Source organism: Echinops telfairi, unplaced genomic scaffold (genome assembly GCF_000313985.2).
Source record: "Echinops telfairi isolate 266 unplaced genomic scaffold, ASM31398v2 ScPeMD7_7462;HRSCAF=8500, whole genome shotgun sequence".
Taxonomy (NCBI): Eukaryota; Metazoa; Chordata; class Mammalia; order Afrosoricida; family Tenrecidae; genus Echinops; species Echinops telfairi.
The window spans coordinates 3,776,232-3,789,360 of record NW_022111362.1 but is presented as its reverse complement, the minus strand read 5'-3'; positions in this window follow the sequence as shown (position 1 = coordinate 3,789,360).

Below are 13,129 nucleotides of genomic sequence, written 5' to 3'. Positions count from 1 at the left end.
CCAGAGGGTTCTTCAGAAGCATACCACCAGGCATAGCTTATGAGGCATTTCAGAGTAGACTTGAACTTCCAAACTTTAACTTAGCAGTCAAGTGTATCAACTATTTGCACCACCTAAATATTCTAGTACTCATACTGAAGATTGAAATTGTAGATTTCTACAACCATCCCTCCACTTACAGTTCCTGAAATCAGTTCCTGAAATATGGGCTCTGTCAGCTACAGCATCTGCTGTTGACTCAACTGATGGCAGTCTCAAGTAAGGAAACTTGATGCAGTTACTGTGAAGAAGACAGAGCTATTTATCATCTTTGCTCTATTGTTCTGGACTCTGGTACATGAGTCCATTTCTCAGACTCTCCAGGGCTTATCTGCAAAAGGGAAAAATGATTTCCACCTCACACAGCTGTGTGCATACAGAGTCAAACACTATTTGGCCAAAGCCTATGACAGAACTGATGTTCCATAAATACGGGTTAAGCATAAATCTCTAATGTTTCCACCCTTAGAGATCTGTCTTCCTGCGATGAGTAGATACATCGCCTCCACACATGTGGAAACATGCCTCTTAGATCTATTCTCAGCTGACAAGACCAACAGTTCTGAAAGGTACAGAGTGCTGGAGGTGTATTAACATTTTATAAAGAGAAACTCTGAAATATTAGTACCTTACTCCAGGTCTACTAGGAATTAAAGATGGAACTAAGATCTATGGTGCTTCCCAGACCACTGTTATTTCCTGGGGTCCCCAGTTCATTCAGTCAGGAATAATTTGCTGTAATGAATGGGTTACTCCATAGGAGAAACCTCAGCTTTCCTTGCTTATTATAATCCCGCCCCTTTCCTTGTCCCTTCTCTGCCTGTATCTGGTGGACAACACAGTTTACCAAGATCAGGTTCTTTTAGACAGAGCTCGCAGTACTTTCTGGGGATTATCTGACCAATTAGGCCTCAGCTAAAGATCCCATATAACTCAGCCCTTCAGGATAGCCCTTGAGTGGGCAAGACTCTTCCCAATTCTATCTCTTCCATCAAAATACACAATAATTAGATTACACATCTCACAGCGAGGTTATGGTACTGCCTCTGTGGGTTTGAAGGTATTATGTTGGAGTAAGTCATTCTTGAGCTTTGTTTTCTGCACCTGTAAAACAACAAGGGTGTTTCTATTATGAGGAAGAAATGATGTTACATAGAATGGTTCAAGAAAACCATTGATATGATTAAGAGTATACCCTTGATTATTTTCATCGTCATCATTATCATGAATAAAACATTCGGGCAGTGTTGAAATCCCCTTGGAAATCAAAACCGCTGAAGGATTTGACTGTCTGCTGTCAATAGCATTTAATATCAAATGAACTGCTCAGGCAGAAATGTATGTGGGGTATTTCAGTGGGTTGGTAACAAACAATTGCAAAGCACTTCTAGTTTAATCCTCACAACAACTGTTAAGAAGTAAGTCATATAATCCTGAGTTAAGCAGAGACTGAAAGTAAGCAAGATTTAGAACTTGCCTAGGAGTGTGCAGGTGGACAGAAGGTGCCCCTTGCCTGATTTGGGACTTCCTTTTGGTTAGAAGAGCTATGTTGAAGCCTAACTTAGCACGTAGTCTATCTTTAAGGAAAAAAAAAATTAGCATATTTTTCTTTAGTCTATCTTTAGAGCAATGCTGTTCATCTCCCTTGCTGCCTTTCCTTACAAAGCAAGGATCTAAAAAAAATGGAACAGGAAGATGACCACAGTGAAGCCCCATCCATTATCATTATCTGCACCAAAAAGAACCCCCAGGTGAATGATGAACAGGAGGTTCAGAGCAAGGTACACCATTAATCTAGTGGTTACAAACAATATAGGAAGAATATGCTGGCCTTCAACCCAGTTAAGTGGGCATTTGGACTTTTTCCAAAACAAATGTGAATACTGTAAATACAGGTCAGCTGGTGTGCAGGAAATCAGCATCAACTGATTTGCACCTAGCAGGATTTTCCAAAAGTTCTATTGTAAAGAACCTGGGGAGGAGAGCCCACAGGGAGCCTACCTCCAGCTTTTCATTCACTCAAGACATGTAAGGTGCTTCAGGGGTCTGAACTGTGTGCTGGTTTTAGTTCATATGTCAATGCTGGGAGTAAAGAAGGACAGTGAATTGTGTGTCTCGTAAACATCCATCCCTGATTCTTCAGAACAATTCATAATCAGACTAAAAATTGAAGCACAGAGAAAAGTCAGATTACTTTCCAGTGGGCATGCAAAAAACTATGTGAATTGAAAAGTTGGAAGGAACCCTAAGTCTCCGTTAAGACACTTGACTTCTCTAAATATCAATACTGTTAGTGTCCAAACTACTGCATTTTCTAGATTACTTATATTCTTAAAACAGGCATAAAAGTTCTTTACCATAACAGTGGTCCTAATATTGGTTTCAAAGCAATAAAGTTAATGTAGCTATGACATGCTTTCTTCCCCCCGGGAACATGTAGTTAGAAAGGTAAGACTATTACCAGAAAAAGTGATAGAGAACAACATGAAAAGCAAACAAAAGTGAGTGCTCCTGGCAGCGTTTAATGAAATGGTCCATGACCGGAACAAACAGTGAGTCCTTTTCATCCACTCCTAATCAGGGTGTCATAGCCGGGGTTCATTAGTACTAACCCAGAGCACTGGGCGTTCATTCCAGGCATTTTCCAGGGGCTGAGATAAGTGGTCCTTGTGGGCTTTCCCGACTTCCACTTTTCCCAAGGGTTGGGTTGGAGTGAAAAGAATGCTGTCACCCACAGACTGACGAGGAGTGTGTTGACCAGGGATGGAATTCACACCTCTTTGTTGATCCTTTGTCTGACCATGGAGGGTGAACCATAGAGGGGTCATCATGGAAAGTACAAGAAGCATTATTTCAGCACTGGAGCTTTTTACTTCCATTTCTGGCTTTCTCCAAGATCGTGCCCAACATCATGCCCAAACGGGCTTTTCAGCTGCCTTTGGAGGCAGGTGCCATTTGCCACCCTATACAAGTGCTAAACCTTTTCGCACAGAAAACAGACCTTTATTAAACTTATATCAAGCATAACTTTTGGGGAAATTTTGGTGAAAAGAAAAGAAGGAAGTAACTTATTTACCTACTGCCATTGTAACAAAAGTAACAACAAGACTTTCGAAAGCAGAAATGCATTTTCCCACAGTTCTAGAACCCGAACCACCCAATCCGGCCTCAAGGATGTCGTCGCCAATGCCTCTCTTGCAGAGGTAGTCACAGGTACTCCTTCATGCCTTGGCTTGTTGACAGTGTTCACGTTGCATCTGCCTCTCCCCCAATCCCTTCTTCCCCTGTGTGTCCCCATCGCTATATTTTATCTGCTCTTTTAATAACATAAAGCCCCCTAGGTGAACTGGCCTTTACCTCAAGTTCACCTGTTGCCCTTGGCTTTACGGCTGAAACTCATCAGTGTGAGAAGAAACAGATGGCTGCCACCCCGAGATCATGGAGTTTGCCATCGTTGGACTTTTGTTCGGTTCTTTTGTTTTGAGGATACCAAGTGAAAGGCGGCCCAGTTCTATCACATGTTTACTATTTTAATATCCTCTTTGCTTTACTATGACATGTATTAAGCCACTAGGCGTTGTTCTGCCTTTGTGAATGAATGCTATTAGAAAATTTGCCCATCACCAACCACCATTGTTAGTGTCAATAGTGCCCAGCTGCCTAAAAGTTTAATCTGTACAAATGAAAATAAACAAATATTTTTAAGTAATTAGGTTTACAACCCACTCTATTTGGGCACGACCTAATTAAAATAACAAAAAAATGCTTTATAAGCAGAATAGGTATGAATATAGGGGGGCTAGACTTCCAACCATATTTTCGGGTTGGGGCATAAATCGATCCATAACTAGAAGTAACCAAGAAAGGAAGGGATGCAGGGAGGAAGAAAGGAAGAAAAGACAATTTTTCTTTGAGGAAACTCTATTCATTGCATCTGTTCAAACTGCATTCATTGGGAGTGGCAGATGTTTTGTCAGTAAGCCAGGCATTTATATAATAGGTGCTAGATTAATGTTTACTGGATGGAAAAATTAATTGATTAATTAACATAATAGAGACTTTTTTGATTCAGTTCCTTAAGGGAAAATGCCCTCATGGATTATATTGGGCACTGCTAGGAAAATCAAGAGGTATATGTAGATCATGACTATAGTTTTAAGTAATAAGGAAAATCCACAAGCACATGATGGAATTATCACATCAGGAGACCAATTTTCAGTGAAGTTATTCTCAGTACCCAAGACCATGTCTTAAAATTATCAGTAAAAGTGGTCTTGCCTGAACCCCACCAGTTATGCATCTCTTAACTTTCAAGGCAGGAATCTGAAAAATCTTGAATGACCTGGGTTCAGGTAGACAGGAACCGAAAAGGAGGTCTTGCCTAGTCAATGAAGGAAACTGATGAACACAAACTGTTAATCCAGACACGAGAAAGACATTTAAAAATAGCATTTATAAATTCAGCATTGTTCTCTCTTGATTAAAATATTATGAACACCTCTTTCTCAAAGCAGTAGAACCACCACCTCCTGAGCACTGTACCCTCCAGGAAACCAAGACTTTCCTCCAACTCCACTACACCTCCCAGTTCATGGTTCAGGAAATGGAGCTTACAGTGTCTAAAAATAGAAAAGGAGTGTGCGCTGTGCTGGGTGAGGTCCAACATCTCGCCACATTAACCCTGAGAACTCAGACCAAGTAAATGAAGCCGGGAGCCATTAATGCCTAATGATGTTGCATTGTCTTCCAATAACAAACCATCTCCCTAGTTGGTTTTATAGGGAACCAGCTGTTGTTAATTGGGGAAGATGAGCATGAAATGGCAGCTTTCACACCTGACCAAGAGAGAGGTGATGCATCATGAGGCAAGACAGGATTGTCTGCCACAAGCAGGGGGCTCCTCAGTCCTGTCTTGGAGAGACACCCACAGCGGGGATTTCCATTCATCCCACATGCTTAGCAGATGGAGAAAATCTAAAAGCAGGAAAAATATAAGAATGTTGAGTTTGCTTGCCAGGCCAATTTATCCTCTTCCAAACTCAGTAACACCCACTCACCCACCCTGGTCACCTTGCTTTGCTGTCAGATGTGGCAAATGTGTTTCCCTAGTAAGATATTGGGTAAACTCAAAGCCAGAGCACCAACATGGCATACCCAGGGCCTAGCCCAGTGCTTAGAATATTTCAAGTTCTTATCCTGGTCCTGGCTCAGTCATCAGGGACTAAATCAACTAACTGCCCTTGAGTCAATTTTGACTCACAGTAACCACATAGGACAAAGTAGAACTACTTCCTAGGGTTTCTGAACTGTAAACCATTATGGGAAGAGATAGCCTCATTTTTCTCCCACAGAATAACTGGTGGGTTCAAACTACTGACCTTTCAGTTTGCAGCCCAAAGCATTGCTCCACCAGGGCTCCTTTCATAGGTGACAGAAGCAGACATAAACACCTCATCCACAGGCAGCTGGACTATAGGTTGCAGGCAACCAGTAACATGGGATTGGCTTTCTAATACCGCTTATCTTCAATGCACTTTCTCCCTTGGCATTTCATAAAAGAGAAACAGAAGGAGACGATCCATTAGCGATGAGAGCTAAAGACAATCGGTCTGGGATGGCAGTTTGGACTTGGGATAAGCCAAAGATCTGATCCCCAAGGAAAGAACAGTAGTGCAGACATTGGCAAGTAACCGAGATAGCAGAAGCGACTGTGAGGTTCATGACCAAGACATGGCCGAAAGCATATCAGGTCCATATGGGAGCCAAAGATGACCTGACTCTTGTCTTGTCCTAAATCCACAATTCTTAAAGTAGATGGCATGAGCCTCTGTCCTTGGCAGCCCAGAACTCTTAGGAAAATAGCCCTAAAGAGGCCAGAAACATGATTGGACAAGAGAAATGCATAGTCTTTAAAAAGATACTCTTGAGGCTTTGCTACTGACAACACTGAAGGAGCTGAGGAGTCATGTGTTTGGGATTCCTTCCATATGCACTTTAACTTGGAAACTCCTATATACTCCCAAGATACCTAGAATGCAAGTACATTGCATTAGCATCATCTTACAGGTGAGGAAGTTGAGGTTTCCTTATGTCACATTAGTGAAAGCCGAGCAAGAATTGCCTGTTGTGCTCTTCTGCCCACATCCACTACTGTCACGTACACAGGCTGACTGGGAAAGTAGAAATGTCTACTTCAAGGCACTCAGTCGGGCTGCTTCAATTTCTGCAGACTGAGAAAAGCACAGGAATCTCTTGTTGCCTGTGTTTGCCTTTATTTTCAGCATTGATGCACAGAATGGGAATCCAGAGCATTAAAACTTGTACTGTAAATAAACCAAATTAAAGTAAAATTGACTCATTTAGCAACCGGCCTCTGATTTTTCATTAGAGGCAATTGAAGAGATTTCACAGATTTTAGTAACCAGATAAGATTATTATATAAACAGACTTCTGCATTGAATGATGAGCCATATCTTGAGGAGTGTATTTGAAATCAATAGCAATATGGGTTGAGAATTAAGTAATATAGTTAAGTACCTTTGAATGATGCCATTTTTAAGACGATTAGAAATAAATATGCCAATTGCAGTAGAGCTGATAGCTGGAATAAACTGATGATTGATCAATTTGGATCTGAGAACCAGGGAGGACATCTGGAAGAGAATGACGCCAACCCCAAGATTTTAAGTTGAATCGAGGAAGCTGTGGGTGTCAGTGGAGTGGCCCCAGGCAGTATAGAGGCTAAGGATAACCAGTGAATGGCAAAAAGAAGCTCTGCATGTCTTTGTGCAGAACCACATCCCTACCCACCAAGAGTTGACCACTGCAGTGTGGTGAGGAGGACCTGAGAGCCAGTAAAGCATTAACTGTAAGCTGCTTAAGCTGTTCATGCAGGGTAAACTGGCATACAGGAAGAAAATTAGAGCTGGGGATGCTGAGGAGGTGGGACTATGCTTAGAATACACAACTCTCATTCAGCTAGGAGATGATTGGTCTAAAAGCTAAGGAAGCAAGAAACATCTGAGTTTGCCTAGAAGTAAGGAAATGACAGGCAAGATCCTGATTTGGACCTTTAATCTTGAGAACATCAAGAGAATGATATCCCCAATCCTTCCATAACTTTGTGGTGTTTGTGCTACAGTAACATTAGAAAACTAAGATATAATCTACATGCCCCTAGTTGTACTAAATATAAGGTTTCAGTGGTACCCAGTTATAGATTAAAATGTGTCTGTCCAAATATATGTTGGAATTCTAACATACTTGCTGTACCCTCAATGCCTCCCCTATCTGCTGAAACCCCAACTTTCTCCCTCCTAAAAGGCTACCTCCTCAGTGAAGCCCACTTTGATTGCTCCTTTCCCCGACCCAGGTAGAACAATTTGCTCTGCCTCTGTTACTAAAGAGTCTGAACAAACCCTTTTCTGTTTCACATCATAATCCTGCAAGATCTCACAGTACCTTACAGTATTGAGCACTGCAGGATCCAGGAATGGAACACAGATAAGATCCCTGGCTTCCTGGAATTACATTTTTTCACGCCACATGTCTAATACATGTTGAAGTTGTCCCTGCTCTGATAAGCACCTATTTAACTCACCTCTTCCTCCTTAGTGGAGCCCACTAACACAGTGGTCATATGTTGGACTACTAATTGCAAGGTCAGCAGTTCAAAATCACCAGTTGCTTCTTGGGAGAAAGACTAGGCTTTCTATTCCCACAAAGAGTAACAATCTCAGAAACCCACAGGAGCAGTCCTACCCTTGCTTGCCTATAGTGTTGCTGTGAGTAAGAATCAACTAGACGGCAGTGAGTTTTTGTTTTCTCCCCTGTCTAGCACCTGGCCAAAATCTAGCACGAAGCAGCTGCTCCATAAGTGGTTTAACAAATGAATGAGTGAGTAAATGAATGAGACAGCAAACGAATGAATTAGTGATAGATCAGTAGGAAGAGGTTGCAGCAAAGCACATTTTTGCTCTGCTAGCTACCCAACTCTAATATAAACTGCCTTCTGGGGGGCTGAACTCCTAGGAACTTAAGGCATTCATGCAGAAGGGGACCATCTGTCAAGAAGATCTAAGAAAAGACTTGGAATTGACACAGGCTCTAGACTCAGCCCCCTCACTGACTCACACTTTGTGACATCAGACAGAACTCAGCCTCTCTTTGAGCTTCAATTTTTCCATCTGCAAAATGAAAACATTGGAATGTAATTGGTCATGGTCCAATCCACAGTACATGATAAAGGGATGTGATCACGACTGTTTTGCTATATGAAGAATGTCAGAGAAGCTTCTTGCTGAAAGCCAGTGATCTCCAACCAACCCCTTTTAAAGTAGAGCAACAAATGGGGTTGAGGAGTGGGTAATAGCCCTTGCTAGGAGAAAATTAAGCTCAAGATTTTGTAACAACAGGACTGTGATACATTTGAGAGTTATCTTCATGAACCAACATAGGTTAGGAAAGCTTCCTAGAGGATTCCTAATGCATGGGTATGATTTGAAGCTTTGGCAAGAGGAAAAATCAGTTTCAGGGCAATGTGAGAGCAGGTCTGAATTATCAGAGCACTGTCTCAAAGGCCCCTGTGGGTACATTCAAACTGTCTCGACACTGATATGGCTGAGAAGGAGATCCTATTGAAAAGGCTGAGCTTCTTGTTCGGAAAAGACTGGTGTGGGCTCTTCTGGCCATGTTTTGTCCCTGCTTCCTATCTTTGTCAGATATATGTTCTGAATGAGGTTCTGAGATGGTCCTCTTTGCAAGCCTGAGAACTGAAGCGGGGCTTCTGTGTCAGCACCCTAATCTGGTCCCTGTGGAGCTGCAGGCTATGAGGGCTTTTCTGCTTAGATACCACAGGGCCATGGAAGCTTGGGCTAGTGGGTGATAATGACCCTCTCTGCTTGAGCTGCTTTTCTGCACAAGAGTAGCCTGTCCTAACTGTTCTCTGGCCTTTCATCTCCAGCATTCATGGCTCTGCCAGTTCAGTATTCTAGTAGGCACGGAATGGTGAAGTCCACACAGGGACTCGTGGGCTGCTGTCAAACTCTCCTAGGAAGGCTGGGGACAGAGAGCATGGCTCTCTATGGTGGTGTGGTGGTTCCGTACTACTCCCCCACAGCATGCTTCCTTTTCAGTCCTGCAACTGAGGGACAAGAAAGACCCCTAAAAATCATTAAGAGCACCTGACACCTCACCATGAGTCAGAATGGACTCGTGGCAACTGTTATAGATGAGGGAAACTGAGATTGAGAGAGATTTGTCCAAGGTCTCCGGATGAATTAGGCAAAGAGCAAAGACCAGACGCCCCCAGCACCCATCCTGTTCTCTATCCCTCAAGGGTGAATCCATGGCTTCAGGGTTTGTCCAGAGGTCCTTTCTCCCCATTTAATGGTGAAGCTCCAGGAAAGGGCATCCGCTTATGCCTCTGTACTGCCCATACCACCCCTGAAGCCACAGGGAAGTCACCCCTTTCTCCTTCCTTCCACTTGCTTTGCATTGTCCCTGCCACCATGTGCCTATGGCCCTCTAGGGTTAGCAATCTCTCTGGCTCTGCTCTCGAGTCTGGCTGCAGCCCTCCCCACCTCTCCTTCAGCACCTGAACCTGTACCAGTTTTCCACTGCAACATATGTTGTTCAATTTGTGAACCTGCTCTCTAATTCTCTTTGGACGGAGAAACAGGGGGCAGATTGATTAAGCACAGGTTTCTTTTGCTTACTCACTAATCTATAGTTAACTATTTCACATCTGTGTTAAAAAAAACAACAACAAACATGTGAAACTGTATACTATTGCAGATTTTGGAGTACAGATACTGTCCATTACAGTATTTACAATAATTACATGTATGCCCATGCTTGTCTGGCTCAGTGCTTATTCTCTGCCTGTCATGGATTGCATTTCAAAAGGGGTTTTGATTCTTTAGGCAGGTGCTACGGGGTTGGGACAGATTCCAGCCATACTAGAAACAGAATCTCCTCTCTGGTGTGATGAGAAAAACGTGAAGGTGTTCACTACAAATTACTAATTAAGCATAGATCCAACGGAAACCAAACTCGTGCCATCGAGTCAGTTGTGACTGATAGTGTAGAGAAGTGTGTGCTTGGTAATTCGACACTGGCCGAAGAAGACAAACAGCCACACCGGAGTTCAGGTGAAACACGTGTGCTTGCCTCCATTTTTCTCTCACAGGGGACAGGGAAGAAGGGCCTGGACGCCTCTTCAGTCTCACTTAGCCGGAAGGAACCTGTAGGAGCCCAACGAGAATTTCGGTCATCTTCTTCATGTCTGCCAACCCTGTTCCATGCCCATGATCACTTGCTGATCAGATTGTTGTGACCCATTGGGTTTCCACTTGCTCCTTTGTATTAGATCTCTAGTCTTTCTTCCTAGTCTAATTTAGCTGGGACGCTTCACTGGAACCTGTTAAACTTCACAGCAGCACACAAGCCTCCACTAACAGAGGGTAGTCACACATAGGAGGTGCTTTGGCTGAGTCTCTTACATGAAGAATTCTACCACTGAACCACCAATGACGGAAATTTCCACCATCACGGCTGCCCATCTGAAGGAGTTATTATTATATGACGCACTTTGTTTGAAAGTCCTGTCCCAATAAGAAGAGGCCTTGGCTCCCCTGTTCCCCAGGGCCAACTTCACAGCCTCAGACTCTCTATTTTCTTCTTGTTCAAAATCCAATTTCTGTAGCTTGGTTTGTCTCTGATGTACTATAGTATGTAGAGAATAGACTAAAAATCAATTACAAAGCAAATTACTGGAAAATAGCATTGTCATTGTGTTAAACTGAGTTTTCTAAGAGAATGAAAATCATATATATTAATATATGTATAAATATAACTTTATATGAAGAAATTTATATGAAGAAAACATCCTAGCCCAGACCAACTCAAGCCAATTGGGTCTGCTGGCTAGAGATGGTCAGGCTCATGCAGCTGCCAGTGGATGACACAGGAAGGTGAAGCAGGGAGCTGGGAGATCACAGGCCAGTGAGTTCAGAGTTGAGAGGGTCTAAGGTCTTCAGGGACATAGCAGGGCACCACAGCGCCTAGGGTTGGTAGGACACATGAGCTGCCAACCCCAGAGCCACGTGCCAATTCCCAGCAAGCCAAAAGGCAAACAGGAGCAACAAAGAGATAAATTCACAATCTCTCTCATCCCCAGGAGGCATCATCAGGCTGTAACCTGATTGATAGATTGGACTCCACCCCTACCTCCACACAGGTACCACCAAGTTAACATAAAATCAATCACCCCAGCTGTCTTCTTTTGTTTTGTGTTTTGGTTATAGACTTGCCAAGGAAGAATTTGTTACCTTTTTTATTTCCTCACCAAGGAGAACACAACACCATGGAACCTTTTGTCTAGAGGAATTTTCGTTTTTTCTTTAATTCTGATGATTTGGAGGGGGACTTTCAAGTTAGGGGGAAGTATCCAGAGCGCTGATTTTAGTTAGAGCCCCGGGTGGATCAGAGCAGCTGGGGAAGGATAGCTCCAGAAAGGGGACAAAGCTGAAGAGGAGGGGCTACCAGCCAATTCAGCCTTTTGTTCTCTGACTACAGAAATCAAAGGACCTGCTGTTTCCAACTGACTGACTCACAGTAACTTCTTGTATTTCAGAGTAGAACTGCTCCTGGGGTTTTCTTGGTGCTAATCTTTATGGAGGCATCTTGCCGGACCTCTCCTCTATAGCACCACGATTTGGGTTCAAACTCCCAATCTTTCAGTTCGTAGTCAAACACAAACTATTTACAATACTAATGAAACTTCTATAACTACATAATCCCAAACTCACTGCCATCAAGTCGATTCTGATTCACAGCAACCACATAGAACGGAGTAGAACTGCCCTTTGGCACGTCTGAGACTGTAATCTCTAGGAGAATGGAAAGTTTCATTTTCCTACCTTGGAGTAGCCAGTGCTTTCAAACTGTTGGCCTTGCAGGTAGCAGCCCATGTTTACCCCAGCACACCATCAGCATCCTTCACAGCTACACAGGCCTGGAGGAAAGTAATGACAAAAATAAGAAACTAAAAAAGACAGAGAAACAGAGCTTTTGTGATGTAGAATAGCATTTTTTTCATTAAAAGATGATTTTATTGGGGGCTCTTACAACTCATATACATCAATTGTATCAAGCATATCTGTACATATGTAGCCTTCATTCTTTTCTAGACATTTACTTTCTATTGAGCCCTTGGTATCCACTCCTGTTTTTTCCTCTCCCCCCACCCCCTTCATGACCCCTTGATAAGTTATAAATTTTTATTATTTTCATATCAGACACTGACCACTGTCTCCCTTCCCCCATGGTTTCTGTTGTTCATCCCCCTAGAAGGATGGTAGTGGTGGCTATGTGTCGATCACTGTGACCCATTACCCCTTCTTCCCCTCCTCTCTTCACCTTCCCCCTACCCTTCTAACATCACTACTCCCATTCCTGTTCCTGGATTCCATGTGTCATGAGCTCTTGTCTCTTATATATACCTGTGTGCATGCTCCGGTCTAGTCCAAATTGCGAGACAGCATTGGGGTCATACTAGTGAGGGGGAAGGAAGCCTTGAGGAGAATAACATGTTTTTAAAATGTCATGTTGACCTTTTGGTTCTAATTCCTGAACATTTTGGCCTTTATCCAGCCTTTATCCAGATTGACTGGAGAGCCATGCCTAGTAACTGTCCTTTATCTTTACTAAATTGGCTAGGGAATTGTAATTACTAATACTAACTGCTTAGCAATTGATTTTTACTGGATTGGTTTTGGAGCTCCCTGGAGACTAATAAAAATCCTAGAACACAGAGGCTCTGATGGAGACTCCTGATTGACATGAACGGAGAGCAGAGCTCAGTCTTTGAAGACAGAAGCTCTATGCTGAGCACTTCCTGTGGTAGTTGGATGATTCTGTGTCAGCTTGAAGAGGAATGAAAGTGGAATCATTTTATTGGGGGCTCATACACCTCTTATCACAATCCATACATGCATCAATTGTATAAAGCACATTTGTACATTCATTGCCCTCATCATTCTCAAAACATTTGCTCTCCACTTAAGCTCCTGGCATCAGCTCTTCATTT